The 20,133-nt window shown below is 44.3% G+C and overlaps 1 protein-coding gene and 1 long non-coding RNA gene across 2 annotated transcripts in view; one reads left to right on the plus strand and one right to left on the minus strand.

Moving 5' to 3' along the window:
* Positions 1–20,133, plus strand: part of LOC126465188 (leucine-rich repeat-containing protein 15-like) — a 167,760-nt gene that overhangs the window by 21,461 nt on the left and 126,166 nt on the right. The gene's annotated exons all lie outside the window — the stretch shown is intronic.
* LOC126465214 (uncharacterized) lies at positions 216–891 on the minus strand. Its single transcript, XR_007585974.1, has 3 exons — positions 793–891; positions 528–638; positions 216–368 (listed from the first exon to the last, which is right to left on the minus strand). It is a non-coding gene; the product is annotated as an uncharacterized LOC126465214 (long non-coding RNA).

Below are 20,133 nucleotides of genomic sequence, written 5' to 3' on the forward strand. Positions count from 1 at the left end.
TACCTAAGTAAGCTTTTCCTGTGTTACTTTTAAGTAATGCAGTTAAAGGGAAGTGAGGGGGGGGGGGGGGGCACGTCGCTATCCAACAAGTGTTTACCAATAAGTAAATGGCGGAAAATTACGGGTATTGGACGGCTTAACATGAGGAAAATGAGATTTTTATTATTCACTCACTGTATTTAACATTTATTATTCGTTTAAAATCGCACAACAACTTCAATAAAACACAGTTTAATCACTCACACACTTATTTCACTTTTAAACTGCAAATCCTCTAAGAGCTGTCTTGAATCTTCACGAGTCTCTCGCAACAGCCTTGATGTGGATAGATACGTACCAGCAACCAGTAATCAGAGTCAGAACTGCGTCTGCAAAAACACAAGGAGTATTAAACAATTTTTGCTGTCACTAATTACTAGCAATATAATTGACAGAGTGGATTGCTAATATTTGCTATAATGAATGTCACATTTGCAAGAAAGATCTCACTGAAGTAATTAAGTCCATCGAAACGCTTAGAAACTAACCTCTTGTCTGACGAAAACGGTCTAAAGACGCAGTGGCAATTTCTTCAGATCTGTTGACAACGATATTTTGAATTATGACTTTACTGAGTGACTGAAATGTAGTTCAGGTACCTGTGAACATAACAATATGTTAGAATTCATTTTCTAAACACGAACTATTACGGTACTGTACGGCTACTTACATATTAATTACACTATTAATATTTTCACAGTTGTTTCTTAAATACAAAATTAAAGCCAACGGAAGAAAAAACGTAAAACATACTTGCCAATGACAGGTTTGTTGAGATGCAATTTTCTGTGTTGACAGATGTAACTTTTTCATACGGTGGTAAGTCGCAGAAATCGCAGAAGTAGCAGAAATCTCAGAAGTCGCAGAAATCGCGGAAGTAGCAGAAATCGCAGTGGCGGAAGGATACACGACCTATGTTCCTTAACTGCGACAAATCACAGTTAAGAATAACAGATACTGAAAAGTAGCATTCACAGAAATCACTGATATCGGAAAATCGCAGTTTAGCCCATCACTAGAGGCAACAGTGATGTGGTATAAGGCTGTGTGGCTTCATCAGACGTTGAGGAACTGGTGTTCATGGATGGGATTACGGATAAGTTAGCAAAAAGAGAATTCTTGAAAACGATCTCAAGGAGAGGGGAATTAGAAAATGATTATTACTTCCAGCAGGACAATTACCCAAAGCATACTGCTGTAACTGTGAGGGTTTGGATCCGGTAAAACACACTCACACTTTGAAGACATTGCCTCAGTCTCCAGATTTAAATCTTTTGGAGGACATCTGGCATGAACTCGAAGATCGTGTCAGGAAACATCAGAGCTGGAGTAAGAACCATCTGAACGAGATTCTAACTGAGTAGAGACATATGGGCTATGAAGTCACCAAAAAACATGTACAGTCAGTGTCCAAAAGATTAATGGCAGTAATTCGTAGAAAACACTAGTTGTTCGCTGTTCGAATACTTATGTCCAGACGAAGAGATGATTTAAGTATTTCTTACTTTCTGGTAGTGGAAATTGTTTTAGTTGCTTTTCGTGAGTTTACGAGGGGGTACACTTAAAAAAACCGGCATAACGATGCCGTAGGCGGAGCTTGTATAGTACACATTTCTGCCGCTAATTGCCAGCTCTGGCCGAGCAGTTCTAGGCGCTTCAGTCCGGAACCGCGCTGCTGCTACGGTCGCAGGTTCGAATCCTGCCTTGGGCATGAATGTGTGAGACGTCCTTAGTTCAGTTAGGTTTAAGTAGTTCTAAATCTTGGGGACTGTAGACCTCAGATGTTAAGTCCCATAGTGCTCAGAGTTTGTTCCACCAGGTCAGAACGTCAATCAAATCTTCTATTTGGAACTTTTAAGAATATTGCGCAACAGTGTTCGTCAAAAAAGATACGATTTGTGGCATACAGGAGACTGGTTCTTCCAACACGACAATGCATCTGCACACACAGACATGTCTGTCGGTTTTTGGCTAAAATGGCATCGTTCTCTGGTTCTCTGTACCGCGCACCTTATTCACCTGACCTGGCTCCTTCCGCTTTTTCTTATTTCCACTCATGAGAAGGAGCATGAAAGGACACAGATTTGACAATAGCCGGCCGATGTGGCCGAGCGGTTCTAGGCGCTACAGTCTGGAACCGCGCGGCCGCTACTACGGTCGCACGTTCGAATCCTGCCTCGGGCATGTATGTGTGTGATGTCCTTAGGTTAGTTAGGTTTAAGTAGTTCTAAGTTTTAGGGGACTGATTACCTCAGAAGTTAAGTCCCATAGTGCTCTGAGCCATTTGAACCATTTTTGAACCATTTTACAACATTGAAGAATTCAAGGAAAAAAAAAAAACGAGGAAGGAGCTGTCAGCCACTTCTAAAGATGACTGCAAGAAATCTTTCGAACAATGGGAGCACCAGTGGGACAAATGTATTAGTTGTAATCGAGAGGATTTTGAAGGGGATAAGGTTGTTCTGTAAACAATTTGAAAATATATTGATTTTAAAAAATAATTGCGTTTTTTTGGTAGCCCCACGTGTATATTTAATGGAAGACTCAACTTTATTTTGTACCAGTTGCATTTCTGTCTACTTTATTTGCATATCTATAGAAATGATAGAACTAGTAAACATGTTTTGTGTTCGAATACTTATTTCGACCTCTGTATTTTAGAAGATAAATTCAAAGAAGGTATAACTCTATTTATGCATTTGTAGATTTATAAAAATCTTTTGACATTATTCACTGGAATACATTCTTAGAAATTCTGAAGATAGCAGGTATAAAATATGGAGAACGAAAGGTTATTTACAACTTGTATTGGAACCAGACTACCGTGATAAGAGTTGAAGGACATGCAAGGGAAGCAATAGTGCTTTAGCACCAGCTACTGTGGAGAGTGCGTTAAACTCCAACCATTTCATTATTTTTCTCATCCCGTGAGGAAGCAAACATATTGGTACTACGCAATGTACGCCTAAAACCTAGGAAATACCGAAATCGCACATTGTCTCAAGTTTAACCCAACAGTAGTTGGGTCTCTGGACGAAAGTATCACCTATTTCGTTTAGGAGACCCAGAAGGATCGTATTTGAAGCTTTGTTTCTCGCCTTGAGGAAAGCTTTCAGCATACTTTCAGAATGCTGCATGCTAGAAAGTCATAGATCGTGTATGTGAGGGACTGAATCCTCCCATTTCTATCTTCCTAATTAAAATGACACGAACAAGTGACATCTTCCCTTTTGCATTTTTGGAATTTCCGCACATATTTACAAAAACTTTTGCTTTGCAAAGTCCGTTATTTTGCTGCTGCTTTCATAGGTGTAATTCCTGTTTAGTTGGTCTATAGCGCCATTTTATCAAACCGCGTAAGGACGGTAGTCAAGTAAGTGTCTTGTTGACATTAGGAAAGAAGATCACGGCGTTTTAACATATCATTTGTCGTTTCAGCCATCAAAATATGAATGTCTTTTTCACATTCCACAAAGATCCTAAGTATTTTACCTTTTTTTAAAATAAAAAGCAGTCCACATCGCAGTGAGCTTTCATTTTTAATTGTGTTTACCGATATCAGTCCATAAGACCATCCTCAGATCAGTGCTGCAGATGACTTGAGAAACCGGTGCATGGAGCCGCTGTGTAAATATTCTATGAGACTTTGTTTTGGCATTTCGGAATTTGATTTATAAAGCCAAGGTAAATCTGTATGTGCCACTGCATGGAAGCGAACGAGTTCTGTGGAAGCAGCTGTGTTTTTATCGAGGACTATGCGCGTATGTTTGAAGGGCGCACGTGCGACTTTCCCCACGCGGTCTGATAAACTAAATACGTGATGTCACGCTGCAGTTTCTATCGACACTAAGAAAGGAGAAACAGCTGTTTTCACAAACTCTGTTCTCTTGTATACAAAGAGACATACGTGTTTGAAATAGCTTCCATTCTAAAACGCTAAAAATTAGTATATGTTTACATTTAAAAAAATCAAGTCTGCGTCTTTGGAAAACAAAATAGGGCAAAACGTCTCCTTTGTGGAAGATTAACTGACCGTTTAATGTCATAATTCCTCTCACTGCGATTCCTACTCTAACGAAGTGAAATTAACGTCGTAAAACGTTTCCAAGTTGCTCGTAAAATAGGTGACAGTGGTGGTATATTGCTTTTCCTAGGTATCCAGTAACCAAATTTCTACCTGCTATACGTTCAAGTGTACTCCGGAAGTATAAAATGCACCGAACAAAAGACGCGTTCGCCGAGTAACGGACAAGCTTTGTTACTGAAATCAAGACTTCCTAGTAGATGGGAGCTAACTGCGTCCCGTTTAACGTAGCGAAACCGTCTTATGGAAACATAACTACGTAACTTCGGGAGTACGCTGACGGAGTATTGCAGGGGTCATTACTGTTCGTATACATAGTCGTTATGTTGCGGATAACGTCGCATGTTCCGCGAGGCTGTTGGCGAATGCTCCAGAAAAGTAGCGAAATGCAAGATGTGCAGAGCACCAACGATTCGTACAGGGAAGGCAGTTGGCTCTCGAATAAATGACCAAAAATTGAATGGCCGTAGAAAACCAGATCTAGGAAAAGGAGGTGCCAGATTGAGAAAATCCTGAACGTGCGAAGTAAGTAGGATACCGAACCTTTATTTGACTGATTGTTTTGTTCGACAGTGTGATGCTGCTATCAGGTGGGGTAAAATACATGAGACACAATAGATCCAGAGAAGAAAGACCCATTTCCTGACAGGTTCGTTTAGTACGCGTGAAAGTGGCACGGGTAGTATTGTAATTTCGATAGCGTACGTTCTAAGACAGCAGTTCCCAACCTTTCTTAGAACGTTATCCCAGAGTACAATCAAACATAAGCTAGTAATCACACCCTTACCCCCTGCTATCTGATGTCTCCTCCCCCCCCCCTCCCCCACATCATTACCAACTTTCGCACCAAACGAAACCGTAGAATGAAAAACTTTCCTTGGAACACTTATTTTTAAAATGATGAAAGATGAGTTATATTTAATTTGTGTATCTCTCTCTCTCTCTCTCTCTCTCTCTCTCTCTCTCTTTCTGTGTGTGTATGTGTGTGTGTGTGTGTGTGTGTGTGTGCGTGCGTGCGTGCGTGCGTGTTAGAGTGAATAGCGAAGGAATCCGTGGTGCATCGCAAGTGCTACCCACAACTCCTTCCCAGATAAGAAAGCTAAGTATCCACATCGAGGGCAGACACTTGTTACAGAATATACTTCCCCTGCATTACTTCCCTTCATTGCGGCACTTGCTTGATCTTCAACTGCAACCCCACTTCGAATCAAGCAGGTTGAGACAATACACAGCATTTGCAGATATATCGATTTTCGACGTAGTCCCCGTGACGTATGAGGGGTGCTTACAGTTCATGAATAACTTGATTGCTGCATGCCTTATTTCTGAACTGCCAGAAATTTTATGAATTAAGGTTGTTAACGAAAAAATGGTTCAAATGGCTCTAAGCGCTATGGGACTTAACATCTTAGGTCATCATTCCCCTAGACTTAGAACTACTTAAACCTAACTAACCCTAAGGACATTACACACATCCATGCCCGAGGCAGGATTCGAACCTGCGACCGTGGCAGCAGCGCGGTCCCGGACTGAAGCGCCTAGAACCGCTCGGTCACAGCGGCCGTCGGTTGTTAACGCTTTGTGTCTAACCACTCAGTAATAATAATAATAATAATAATAACAATGTGTACAGCAGTATAGTAGCCCTTATGTAGTTACTGCTGTGTCGTGGTGTCAATTAATTCATTTCTCTGTTTCTAAGCGAGTAATGAAGCAATTTCTGGACTACTGCAGGTATTATCTACTACTTGGAGAAGACATTTTCTTGAGATATTTAATATTTGTTACATATATGTCTCACCTTTATCATCAGCGATGTACGGAACAAAGCATAACATACACTCCTGGAAATTGAAATAAGAACACCGTGAATTCATTGTCCCAGGAAGGGGAAACTTTATTGACACATTCCTGGGGTCAGATACATCACATGATCACACTGACAGAACCACAGGCACATAGACACAGGCAACAGAGCATGCACAATGTCGGCACTAGTACAGTGTATATCCACCTTTCGCAGCAATGCAGGCTGCTATTCTTCCATGGAGACGATCGTAGAGATGCTGGATGTAGTCCTGTGGAACGGCTTGCCATGCCATTTCCACCTGGCGCCTCAGTTGGACCAGCGTTCGTGCTGGACGTGCAGACCGCGTGAGACGACGCTTCATCCAGTCCCAAACATGCTCAATGGGGGACAGATCCGGAGATCTTGCTGGCCAGGGTAGTTGACTTACACCTTCTAGAGCACGTTGGGTGGCACGGGATACATGCGGACGTGCATTGTCCTGTTGGAACAGCAAGTTCCCTTGCCGGTCTAGGAATGGTAGAACGATGGGTTCGATGACGGTTTGGATGTACCGTGCACTATTCAGTGTCCCCTCGACGATCACCAGTGGTGTACGGCCAGTGTAGGAGATCGCTCCCCACACACGATGCCGGGTGTTGGCCCTGTGTGCCTCGGTCGTATGCAGTCCTGATTGTGGCGCTCACCTGCACGGCGCCAAACACGCATACGACCATCATTGGCACCAAGGCAGAAGCGACTCTCATCGCTGAAGACGACACGTCTCCATTCGTCCCTCCATTCACGCCTGTCGCGACACCACTGGAGGCGGGCTGCACGATGTTGGGGCGTGAGCGGAAGACGGCCTAACGGTGTGCGGGACCGTAGCCCAGCTTCATGGAGACGGTTGTCAATGGTCCTCGCCGATACCCCAGGAGCAACAGTGTCCCTAATTTGCTGGGAAGTGGCGGTGCGGTCCCCTACGGCACTGCGTAGGATCCTACGGTCTTGGCGTGCATCCGTGCGTCGCTGGGGTCCGGTCCCAGGTCGACGGGCACGTGCACCTTCCGCGGACCACTGGCGACAACATCGATGTACTGTGGAGACCTCACGCCCCACGTGTTGAGCAATTCGGCGGTACGTCCACCCGGCCTCCCGCATGCCCACTATACGCCCTCGCTCAAAGTCCGTCAACTGCACATACGGTTCACGTCCACGCTGTCGCGGCATGCTACCAGTGTTAAAGACTGCGATGGAGCTCCGTATGCCACGGCAAACTGGCTGACACTGACGGCGGCGGTGCACAAATGCTGCGCAGCTAGCGCCATTCGACGGCCAACACCGCGGTTCCTGGTGTGTCCGCTGTGCCGTGCGTGTGATCATTGCTTGTACAGCCCTCTCGCAGTGTCCGGAGCAAGTATGGTGGGTCTGACACACCGGTGTCAATGTGTTCTTTTTTCCATTTCCAGGAGTGTATGTGTGCAATGGGTGGGCTATGTGAGGAACCTGTAACCTCTACCGCATTAATGTTACTAATTCAGAAAAAGTAATAATTGATAACTTACGCAACCACTTCTAGAGTCTCACAAAATTTTGATAATAATAATGATCTTTTGAAAATAATTTAGTCTCGTGACAAACAGAAACGAATCGTTTGGTTTTTACCCCTCAGAAAATTTCATTTTAGTTCTCAGGGGGTAATTACCCCCAGGCTGGAAACCACTGTTCTACGAAGAGTCAGACAACATACTATGTCCTGAGAAATACTTTGTAGTATTTCTGGATCTCTACAGTAATTACAAGGCGACCGGCGTCAGCAGTTACGTGCAGTCATGCTTATCGCAGCAAATCGTCAAGTTGTCAGATCACCACTTAAGGTATGACAAGTGGTGATTAGACAACCATGACGGTTTGCTGTGATAAGCATTGTACGGCCTGAAGATGACCGCATATAATGGCTGAATCTGGCCTGCTTGTAACAGTTGAACAGATCTAGAAATACTAAAACGTTTTATGCATTGCACTGAGATTGCGTGCTCCTCAATTAACTACCATTCGTTATTATTAGTTACTGTTACATACGAGGGTTATTTGGGTGAAAATCTTAAAAGTTTAATAAAATTCCTATAAATTGTACGGTCAACTTGCAGTTCCTCCGTTATCCTTGAGTTTCGACAAATAACCAATAACTGGAAGTATGAATGCAGTCTTTCCCTGTGTATATTGATGATGAAATCTTTTCGGGCTGCATCCAGGTGGCTGCGTTGAAATGAAACCCAGCCCCTCGGATGGAAGCGCAAGATTTCGTCAATTGGCAGCCTGTTGTTACACACAGAAAAGGAAGCTGTGTCAGAGTAGAGATGGCTGACACATTGTCAATTTTCATCGCACTGGAGTAACCAGCTGTGATACATTTTTCTTTTTTAATAGTGAAGCCGGTAAAGTTGTGGAAACGCATCGCAGGACGAAAGCACAGTATGGTGATTCGTGTGTCTCTGGAGCAAGAGTATGAATGATGCGGAAAGTCTGAAAGAGGCGTAACTTCTTTGTAACAAGCTCCACACCCGCATCAGACACACCGCGTGGTGACGAAGTAAAACAAGGCCGCAGTGAAAGAGCTCGTGAAGTGAAACAAGCGTACTACTGTAAACGAAATAGCCACTATTTTGGATATTAGTGTTGGTTTTGAACACGATATCCTCCGTGAAGTGCTGCAAGTGCCAATTTACTGTAGAGTTGATAGATCGTCGAGTCTCTGCTCCTGAGGAACTTTTTCGTCGGGTCCAGGTCGTTGGTAATGGATTTTGGGACGGAATTTTTACAGAAGATGAAACCTGCACTCCTAGCTACCGCAGACTAAGAGATCGAGCAAGGACTGACGACATAGCTCTACGATAAAGAGGTTGAAATAAAAGAATCCTTCTCGCGAGGATGCAATGCACCCCTCATACGTCACGGGGACTACGTCGAAAATCGATATATCTGCAAATGCTGTGTATTGTCTCATTAGAATTATAAAAAGTAGTTTTCAGTCAGTCATTCTCGAACATCTCGCGAAATGACTGTTACGGGAAAAATCGTACTAATTAGAGCTCATGTGCAGTTTAACCGACAGCTATTTTCCTCGTGCACAATTCACAAATAGAAGAAGAAAAAATGGAAATGTGTGTGATAAGGGAAGTACCATCCACCACACACCGTAAAGAATTTTGCGGAGTAAATACAAATCGTAGCTAAGATTCACTTTCATTTGCATGCCACGCTCAATAACGAAAACGTCGCTCGCCTAAAATACGAGGGTTACTCCAAAAGAAATGCACACTATTTTCTTTAAAATCCATCTTTTATTCTACATGTTTGAAAGTTTTACAGTGTGTAGATACATCCTTTAGAAACAATATTTTCATTTCTCCACATAATTTCCATCCCTCGAAACTGCCTTACGCCATCTTGGAACCAGCGCCTGTATAGCCGCACGGTAGAATTCTGGACCAACATGTTGGAGCGACTGTTTGGCAGCGTGCACAAACGTTGTTCCACGAAGACAGTCTTTCAGTTTCCCAAAGAGATAATAGTCACATGGAGCCAGGTCAGGACTGTAAGGCGGGTGTTTCGGTGTTGTCCATCCGAATTTTGTGATCGCTTCCATGGTTTTTGACTGACATGTGGTCGTGTATTGTCGTGCAACAGCAAAGCATCCTGCTTTTGCCGATGTGGTCGAACACGACTCAGTCGAGCTTGAAGTTTCTTCAGTGTCGTCACATATGCATCAGAATTTATGGTGGTTCCACTTGGTATGATGTCCACAAGCAAGAGTCCTTCGGAATCGAAAAACACCGTAGCCATAACTTTTCCACCAAGCGAGGTGGCGCAGTGGTTAGCACACTGGACTCGCATTCGGGAGGACGACGGTTCAATCCCGTCGCCAGCCATCCTGATTTAGGTTTTCCGTGATTTCCCTAAATCGTTTCAGGTAAATGCCGGGATGGTTCCTTTGAAAGGGTACGGCCGGTTTCCTTCCCACTCCTTCCCTAATCCGAGCTTGCGCTCCGCCTCTAATGGCCTCGTTGTCGACGGGACGTTAAACACTAACCACCACCACCATAACTTTTCCAACAGAAGGTGTGATTTTTTTTTTCTTGGGTGAATTTGCATGATGCCACTCCATTGATTGCCTCTTCGTCTCTGGTGAAAAATGATGGAGCCATGTTTCATCACCTGTCACAATTCTTCCAAGAACATCTCCACCATTCTCGTACTGGTCCAAAAGTTCTCTGCATACCGTTTTTCTTGTTTCTTTGTGAGCCTCTGTCAACATCCTAGGAACCCACCTGGCACAAACCTTTTTTAACGCCAACACTTTCAGTATTCTGCAAACACTTCTTTCCCCTATCCCAACGTAGCGTGACAATTCGTTCACTGTGATGCGTCCGTCAGCAGTCAAAAATTCATTAACTCTCTGCACATTGTCTGGAGTGTGTGCAGTACGAGGCCTGTCGCTGCGAGAACAATCCTCAATATTGCCGTGCCCGCTTTCATCACGTAACCTGCTTGCCCACCGACTAAGTCTACTGCGATCGACAGCAGCATCTCCATACACCGTTTTCAACCTCTTGTGGATGTTTCCCACTGTCTCGTTTTCACAGCACAGGAATTCTATGACAGCACGTTGCTTCTGACGAACGTCAAGTGTAACAGCCATTTTGAAGACATGCTGTGACGGTTCCACTCACGGGATCAGGTTGAACTAAGTTTGAAAACAAGCGGGAAACATGTTTCTACACACTGTAAAACTATCACACGTGCAAAATGGAAACTGTATTTTCACAAAAATAGTGTGCATTTCTTTTGGAGTGACCCTAAAGCGAAACCGGCCGCGGTGGTCTAGCGGTTCTAGGCGCTTCAGTCCGGAACCGCGCGACTGCTACGGTCGCAGGTTCGAATCCTGCCTCGGGCATGGATGTTTGTGATGTCCTTAGGTTAGATAGGTTTAAGTAGTTCTAAGTTCTAGGGGACTGATGACCACAGATGTTAAGTCCCATCGTGCTCAGAGCCATTTGAACCATTTGAACCTAAAGCGAAACACAAGGTTTACCAGCTGCAACGTACCGCAAAACAGTGCACGTGATAACGACAGTGCCTTTTATGTGGACAGGTGACAAAAGCAGTAGAGATGTTACGGCACGAGGTCACGATGTGGAGTGACTCAGCGACAGAGGTGCGCAGTGGAGCACGCTAAACTGGCCGACTCATTCCTCCCGAAGTCCTTCCCCAGCGTTACGCGAGGGCAGCGGCACCGTTGCGTTCCGTTGCACTACGGGAGTGCACAGCGTACTAGCATGACGCAGCTCGAAAGTATGTTCTGTGATATCAGACCTGCAACTCTCAGAAGACAATGTGTTGCGAACCCGCTGCGGGAGAGCATGAATAATGAAATTCGAGGGTCGCGTGGAAGAAAAACTTTATATTCTTGTAAGTTCCTTTCCTTCCTCTACTCTCGTAGACAGTGGGCAACTGTGGACAACGTAAAACAGTTACTTAGAGGAATTGTTGAATAACGTGCTTATTCCCATCTCCCCAACAAATTTTCATTCCCCTCACTACTGTTGTTATTCTTCCTGAGCGAAGATATTTCCACGTTTCTTCTCTTTTTTTTTCAAGCGCCTTGAAGTTTGTTGTTTGTATTTTTAAATCTTCTGTGTTTTGGATACCTTCTTGAGTTATGTTCATCTCTCCTCCGTCTTTATTTGTAGAACTATTATTAATCTTGTCATTAACATTTTTAGGAGAAATCCTCCCATCCAAATAGAGTTTGTCAAACCAGATTTTCATTACATCTTTTGTAGTGCGCATGTTTTACGCCAATCTTGTCCTGAGTAGGCACAAATTTATCAATTGAAGACATAAAGTCTTTAAATGAGTCCGCGATCATGTTATGGCACTTTGTTTGTAAAGGTCAATCTCGATCACACAAATTTTACAATTCACAGTTATCGGTTTCGGATACTGCTATCTTCAGATCTGTTACAAATAGGAAAACAATGGTGTAACCAACTAAGTTCGATTAGCTGAAGCAAAATCTATAACAGGTCTAGCGATACATAAGAAATATATGAAAAAAAAAATATTTACGTGATTAACAGCAATGCATGCCAGCTATACATACCATTAAGTTTTAAACATGTCTACTACTCAACAACCGTATGGTGTTTCAATATAGTATTAAACGCCAACCGGTTGCACAAAATTGGTAGGTACATTGACGTAGATTTCGACATCTACTAGGGTGCCTTCATCAGACTGAAAATTCTGATAAATCGTAAAATTACATTGCTAAAAAAGCAATGGTCAGAATTTAGAGCAGTTATTTCACTTTTGACATGAGCATAGGTGCTCTAAATTCTGACCATTGCTTTTCAGCAATGTAATTTTACGATGTATCAAAATTTTCGTTCTGATTAAGACACCCCTAGTAGGTTTCGAAACCTAGGCCAATGACCCTAGCAATTACGTGAAGCCGGTTAGCTGTTTAATCCTATGTTGATACCATAAAGTATCCTGATTGAGGTATCAACGTCAAAATCTTATCTACGTAGGTACATAGTAAATGCTGGTGAAGGCCTGTATGCGTCCCGTATATACATTAATAACTGAGGCCAGTACAGCGCAGTATAGCCAGCCTATATGAGTAACCGGTATCATAAATTTACTTGTTAAAATGCAGTATGTGTTGTCGATAAGTCTGCTCCGTCTTTTCGAGTCTGATCGATTGACTCCTTTTTTTTAATTTTTTTTTGTTCCTGAAATATTGCAAGAATTGTTTAGTTAGTCAATTATCCTCGATTATTTTACGTGTCCAAATCAACTGAATCGCCTCCTTCGGATTGTGTGTGAGCGTTTCGGAAGTTTTTTGATGTGCTCTTTGTTACTCCTTAATTTGTAGTTGCCAGTTTCGTTTACGGTGGGTCTCACAATCTCTCGAAAGATTCTCTTCCCCTTTTTCGATGCACTCATCCGCATAGAGCGACTGCGGTTTTATAGCGGTTTCATAGAGTGTAATTTTCGCATTCATGAAGATCGATTTTTTACTCCAAATGTCCTTGCAGAGTTTAAACGGTTCCTTATTCCCCGAAAGTTAGCTTAAAAATTTGGAACTCATTGTATGAAGAAAAAAGCTTTTAGTAAAATGCTTTTTGGGAGGGGGGCGGTGTCATTACGCTGCCCACCCTTCCCCCCCTCCCCACTTTTGTCAACAGTGTAGCCGTGCATAGAAAACACATCGGAAGCGTTTGTGTGGTGTTAGTCGGGCACCGGGAAGTGGGGAACTTCTGTTCTCTGTCATGGCTGGTTGTTTGTTAGCAAGGACAGTTGAGGCGTACACATCTGTTGTTGGGTGCCAAGACATTGTAGAATCCATGTCGCAACGTATTGCTGCCGTTTTCTTCCCCTTTCACTGGTACCATGCCCTGGGCTGACGCTGGGTCGGCATTGTTAGGAACGGATTTGGCAAGGTTAGTGTTAAGGGGTGGCCGGATGCCCTTCCTGACGCCACCCCGTATCCCGCGGGACGGAATTAGTGTACCCCAGCTGTCTGCGTCTAGTATAATTCATGGAATAGTACGAACGTGTTCAGACATCTGCGAGTCGTGTAACTGAGGCGGAACGTGGGGACCAGCCCGGTATTCACCTAGCGGGATGTGGAAAGCCGCCTAGAAACCACATCCAGGCTGGCCGGCACACCGACCCACGTCGGTAATCCGCTGTACGGATTCGATCCGGGGCCGGCGCGCCTACCCCAGTCCAGGAAGCAGCGCATTAGCGCTCTCGCCTAATCTGGCGGGTAACGTATTGCTGCTATATATGGTATGAAAAACGGAAAGGTCTGGTTTTGGTGAATCCACGTCGGAACGTGTTGGTGCCGTTTATGGTACGAAAAGTATACAGTTTTGGTAATTCTTCCAAACCATATGTGGCATACAGCAAACCAGTGCTTTGACAGTATTAGTGTTCGTATGTGATTCTAATATTCTGAGCCATCACTATAGCTCTGGTACGTGCAAACTAGGTTCACTCCTGCTGAGGTGGGCTGCAGTTGGGTAGGGCTCTTGCCACGAGTCCCTTGAACCAGGTACGGAGGCTGGTGCACGCTGAGAGCCACAGGACCGGCCCGTGGCCGTGAGGCAGCTAGAGCACTCACTGGCTTCGGCCACGGCATCTAAGGCAATGCCCCGCCCACCTGTTGCCTCCCCCGGTGTGGGCCCCCGCGTCAGCTGTTTGTGTGCGTCACGCGCCACGCAGCAGCTGGCAGCCGAGCGACGCACGCCGAGGTGGAGACGTCCGCTCGTCTCCTACCAATCCTCCCCCCCCCCCCCCCCGCCCAATCCACACACACCCACATTTAAATGCAAAAATGTAAAGGAAAAAATCTCGTTTCCTTACAAACTGGACACAAGATCGAGACTGAATATCATTAATAATAGAAACTTGTATCTGTTGGGGTGAAACGGGAGAAAACATTACTGTTAAATTTCGCGGGTGATAAATGTTGGAAATTTTTGTTCCTTAATTGCGTAAAGATGGTATCTGTTGAGTACTTATGCGGCCATTTTATCAGATTTCGTCGCTTTGTCTCAGCTTCTGAAAAAGTGAGTTAATGGCTTTTAATGGGAGGTTTAAGTGACAGTTGGGGTAGAATGGCTGCCCTATAAAGCAGAATTCAAGAATTCACACCCGCTCTGCGACATGGGTGTGAATGTTAAATGAGGCATTTTTGTATGTCAATATTGACTTCTAAACAGCATGGCGCCGAGCTGGTTTGACATGGGCATACAGAAACTGCCACAGCGTCTACAAAAATGCATCGACAGAAATGGTGAATATGTCGAAAAATAGCTAAATGTTCAAGCTGTAAACTGATGTAAACCATTGTACAAATAAACAGGTCTATGTACTTATAAAAAATAGGAGACCTTTCTTTTGGGATTACCCTCGTACATGATTGTACTCGTAGGTAAAGGAGCTGTTCAAAGTGTCGTTCTTGTACCTGGATGCTGGCCTGTACCCGTCGCCGCTGTGAGTTTCTAGCCCTTTCAAACACGCCTGGATCATTTCGAAATTCTTGAAAGGCACTGACAAGTCCCTGCTCCATTTCTTCAATTCTTAGCTGGAGTAGGGTACACTACACCGTGAAGGTGGCCCTCAAACACAGGAAACCATCCGGTTCAGATCAGGTGATCTTGACACCACGCAAACAATTGACACGAGTGGCACTCTGGCCGTGTACTGTACTGTCGTGTGAATCGTGTTTCTAATGTAAACAAGGACGGACCACATTAAGGATCGGTAGGATCACGTCCGTGGTGGCTGGTTAACCACAAAGTCGCAGTCGAGACTTGTTTACTTCTAGTACCTCGAACTTTCAACTGCACGCGTTTAAGCCATGAATTATAACACACCCTGTGGAAGTAGAACAGAGACGAATGAGGAATCATCCTGGCGACGATGCGGGCCTCATATGGGGAAATCCAGAGACGTAAGAGGACACACTGTTACAGTTCGGTGCCTGGGAACGAGCATCTCGGAAACGACGAAGCTGATTGGCTGTTCGCTTCCTGGTCTCTGGAAGCGTCTGTGGAAAGCGGTTGAAGGACGGTGAAATCGCGTGTAGGCGGCGAGATGTTAAGCGTCCACGCCTCATTAGGGCTCAGGGCTTTGGCCGCTCTGTGAAGTACGATAGGCTCAGATCTGTGGCAGATCTTCATTCTTCGAGTAGAGAAAACAAAAGATTAATGAAAACCTGTCATTCCCTACAGGTAGTCTGCCCTTGAGACATTAAAGCCGGCCGGAGTGGCCGAGCGGTTCTAGGCGCTACAGTCTGGAACCGAACCGCGCGACCGCTACGGTCGCAGGTTCGAATCCTGCCTCGGGCATAGATGTGTGTGATGTCCTTAGGTTAGTTAGGTTTAAGTAGTTCAAAGTTCTAGGGGACTGATGACTACAGATGTTAAGTCCCATAGTGCTCAGAGCCATTTGGACCATTTTTGAGACATTAAATCAACTACACGTGAGGTACAGGATTTCCCCATTACGTCTAACACTGGGGTGCTATCCAGTGCCGGAGAGCCTCGACAATAGTGACGGCTTTTTTTTTTTTTTTTTTTTTTTTTTTGTCATCAGTCTACTGACTGGTTTGATGCGGCCCGCCACGAATTCCTTTCCTGTGCTAACCTCTTCATCTCAGAGTAGCACTTGCAACCTACGTCCTCAATTATTTGCTTGACGTATTCCAATCTCTGTCTTCCTCTACAGTTTTTGCCCTCTACAGCTCCCTCTAGTACCATGGAAGTCATTCCCTCATGTCTTAGTAGATGTCCTATCATCCTGCCCCTTCTCCTTATCACTGTTTTCCACATATTCCTTTCATCTCAGATTCTGCGTAGAACCTCCTCATTCCTTACCTTATCAGTCCACCTAATTTTCAACATTCGTCTATAGCACCACATCTCAAGTGCTTCGATTCTCTTCTGTTCCGGTTTTCCCACAGTCCATGTTCCACTACCATACAATGCTGTACTCCAGACGTACATCCTCAGAAATTTCTTCCTCAAATTAAGGCCGGTATTTGATATTAGTAGACTTCTCTTGGCCAGAAATGCCTTTTTTCCCATAGCGAGTCTGCTTTTGATGTCCTCCTTGCTCCGTCCGTCATTGGTTATTTTACTGCCTAGGTAGAATTCCTTAACTTCATTGACTTCGTGACCATCAATCCTGATGTTAAGTTTCTCGCTGTTTTCATTTCAACTACTTCTCATTACCTTCGTCTTTCTCCGATTTACTCTCAAACCATACTGTGTACTCATTAGGCTGTTCATTCCGTTCAGCAGGTCATTTAATTCTTCTTCACTTTCACTCAGGATAGCAATGTCATCAGCGAATCGTATCACTGATATCCTTTCACCTTGTATTTTAATTCCACTCCTGAACCTTACCTTTATTTCCATCATTGCTTCCTCGATGTACAGATTGAAGAGTAGGGGCGAAAGGCTACAGCCTTGTCTTACACCCTTCTTAATACGAACACTTCGTTCTTGATCGTCCACTCTTATTATTCCCTCTTGGTTGTTGTACATATTGTATATGACCCGTCTCTCCCTATAGCTTACCCTTACTTTTTTTCAGAATCTCGAACAGCTTGCACCATTTTACACTGTCAAACGCTTTTTCCAGGTCGACAAATCCTATGAAAGTGTCTTGATTTTTCTTTAGCCTTGCTTCCGTTATTAGCCGTAACGTCAGTATTGCCTCTCTCGTCCCTTTACTTTTCCTAAAGCCAAACTGATCGTCACCTAGCGCATTCTCAATTTTCTTTTCCATTCTTCTGTATATTATTCTTGTAAGCAGCTTCGATGCATGAGCTGTTAAGCTGATTGTGCGATAATTCTCGCACTTGTCAGCTCTTGCCGTCTTCGGAATTGTGTGGATGATGCTTTTCCGAAAGTCAGATGGTATGTCGCCAGACTCATATATTCTACACACCAACGTGAATAGTCGTTTTGTTGCCTCTTCCCCCAATGATTTTAGAAATTCTGATGGAATGTTATCTATCCCTTCTGCCTTATTTGACCGTAAGTCCTCCAAAGCCCTTTTAAATTCTAATGCTGGATCCCCTATCTCTTCTAAATCGACTCCTGTTTCTTCCTCTATCACATCAGACAAATCTTCACCCTCATAGAGGCTTTCAATGTATTCTTTCCACCTATCTGCTCTCTCCTCTGCATTTAACAGTGGAATTCCCGTTGCACTCTTAATGTTACCACCGTTGCTTTTAATGTCACCAAAGGTTGTTTTGACTTTCCTGTATGCTGAGTCTGTCCTTCCGACAATCGTATCTTTTACGATGTCTTCACATTTTTCCTGCAGCCATTTCGTCTTAGCTTCCCTGCACTTCCTATTTATTTCATTCCTCAGCGACTTGTATTTCTGTATTCTTGATTTTCCCGGAACATGTTTGTACTTCCTCCTTTCATCAATCAACTGAAGTATTTCTTCTGTTACCCATGGTTTCTTCGCAGCTACCTTCTTTGTACCTATGTTTTCCTTCCCAACTTTTGTGATGGCCCTTTTTAGAGATGTTAATTTCTCTTCAACTGTACTGCCTACTGCGCTATTTCTTATTGCTGTATCTATAGCGTTAGAGAACTTCAAACGTATCTCGTCATTCCTTAGTACTTCCGTATCCCACTTTTTTGCGTATTGATTCTTCCTGCCTAATGTCTTGAACTTCAGCCTACTCTTCATCACTATTATATTGTGATCTGAGTCTATATCTGCTCCTGGGTACGCCTTACAGTCCAGTATCTGATTTCGGAATCTCTGTCTGACCATGATGTAATCTAATTGAAATCTTCCCGTATCTCCCGGCCTTTTCCAAGTATACCTCCTCCTCTTGTGATTCTTGAACAGGGTATTCGCTATTACTAGCTGAAACTTGTTACAGAACTCAATCAGTCTTTCTCCTCTTTCATTCCTAGTCCCAAGCCCATATTCTCCTGTAACCTTTTCTTCTACTCCTTCCCCTACAACTGCATTCCAGTCGCCCATGACTATTAGATTTTCGTCCCCCTTTACATACTGCATTACCCTTTCAATATCCTCATACACTTTCTCTATCTGTTCATCTCCAGCTTGCGACAACGGCATGTATACCTGAACTATCGTTCTCGGTGTTAGTCTGCTGTCGATTCTGATTAGACGGGTTACAAAGGGGAAAATAAGCTGAAGATGTGAACTGAAGTATGTCTTAGAGAGGGCGTTGGACTTGCGTAGTCCTCGCATAGTGTTTGATTTACTGCTGCAGTGGCGTAATGGCTAGCATTCCTGTCTAGTAAGCATGGAGACCTGGGTTCGAGTCCTGGGAATGGCACAAAATTTAATTCATTTTATTTCAGTTTCCATCATTATCGTATGTTGAACTATATTCAGATTTTACAGTAATGGAATATTGTTAGAAGCTGGATGACATTTAGGAAAAGAATGAAATACCGACATTGTGGAATACGCACAGGACAGAGCAAAGTGGAGAGAGTCGAATCGACACGTATCGTAAAACGTATAAAGTTAGCTGGAAGTCGTTAAGTGGTCTGATTCTCAAATACTGAGCCAATATAGTCGGGTAATATGCGCGACTTGAGTTACACAGCTTCAAGACGTTACACAATTCCTAGCAATAATACTTTCCTGAGTTTCTTAAAACTGAAACTAAACTCCGGCTGAAGACGTCGTGAAGACCCAAAGGTACCGACCGGCTGCCGTATCATCCTCAGCCCACAGCCGTCACTGGATGCGGATATAGAGGGGCGTGTGGTCAGCACACTGCACTCCCGGCCGTACGTCAGTTCACGAGCCGGAGCCGCTACTTCTCAATCAAGTAGTTCCTCAGTTTGCCTCACAAGGGCTGAGTGCACCCCGCTTGCCAATAACGCTCGGCGGACCGCATGGTCACCCATCCAAGTGCTAGCCCATCCTGGCAGCGCTTAACTTCGGTGATCTGACGGGAACCGGTATTACCATTGCGGCAAGACAGTTGGCTCTTACTTTCTTAAACTTTAAACATAATACACTGTAGAGCCAGAGAAACGGCCTGCCTAATATCGGTAGGGCCCCCGCGAGCACGCAGAAGTGCCGCAACACGACGTGACATGGACTCGACTAATGTAGTACGGCTGCCCATAAATCCGTAAGAGTACGAGGGGTTGGCGATGTACTCTGGACAGCACGTTGCAAGGCATCCCAGATACGCTCAATATTGTTCATGTGTGGGAATTTTAGTGGCCAGCGGAAGTCTATAAACTCAGAAGAGTGTCCCTGGAGCCACTTTGTAGCAATTATGGACCTGTGGGGTGTCGCACTGTCCTGCTGGAATTGCCCAAGTCCGCCGTAATGCACAATGGACATGAATGGAAGCAGATGATCAGACAGGATGCTTATGTACGTGTCATCTGTCAAAGTCGTATCTAGACGGATTAGGGACCCCATATCACTCCCAACTGCACACGCCCCACATCATCACAGAGCCACCACCATCTTGAACAGCCCCTGCTGACATGCAGGGTTCCTGGGTTCATGAGGTTGTCCCCATACCTATACACGTCCAGTCGCTCGATATTATATGCAAAGAGACTCGTCCGACCAGGCAACATGTTTCCAGTCATCAACACCTTTGTGT

The sequence above is a fragment of the Schistocerca serialis genome, chromosome 1 (genome assembly GCF_023864345.2).
Source record: "Schistocerca serialis cubense isolate TAMUIC-IGC-003099 chromosome 1, iqSchSeri2.2, whole genome shotgun sequence".
Classification (NCBI taxonomy): domain Eukaryota; kingdom Metazoa; phylum Arthropoda; class Insecta; order Orthoptera; family Acrididae; genus Schistocerca; species Schistocerca serialis.